Source organism: Penaeus monodon, chromosome 29, assembly GCF_015228065.2.
Source record: "Penaeus monodon isolate SGIC_2016 chromosome 29, NSTDA_Pmon_1, whole genome shotgun sequence".
Taxonomy (NCBI): Eukaryota; Metazoa; Arthropoda; class Malacostraca; order Decapoda; family Penaeidae; genus Penaeus; species Penaeus monodon.
This window is the reverse complement of record NC_051414.1, coordinates 29606560-29606789: the sequence shown is the minus strand read 5'-3', so window position 1 is coordinate 29606789 and position 230 is coordinate 29606560.

The following is a 230-nucleotide window of genomic DNA, read 5'->3' as shown; positions in this document are numbered from 1 at the left end:
TGCCTGTCGTTTTCTCTGCATATATCTGTATTTCTATATTTCCCTCTGTCGATCTACCTGTCCGTACATCTCTCATTCCTCAGGCTCTGCCACGTCCTTAGAAAAAGTTAATTAGAAAAAGGCACATCAGACACATGTGTAAAGAAAATGTATAGATGAGGTCACCTTCAGAGATTTCAGAAATTAGGAAATTGCAAATGTACATTTGTATCTGTCAGATCCATTTTTCA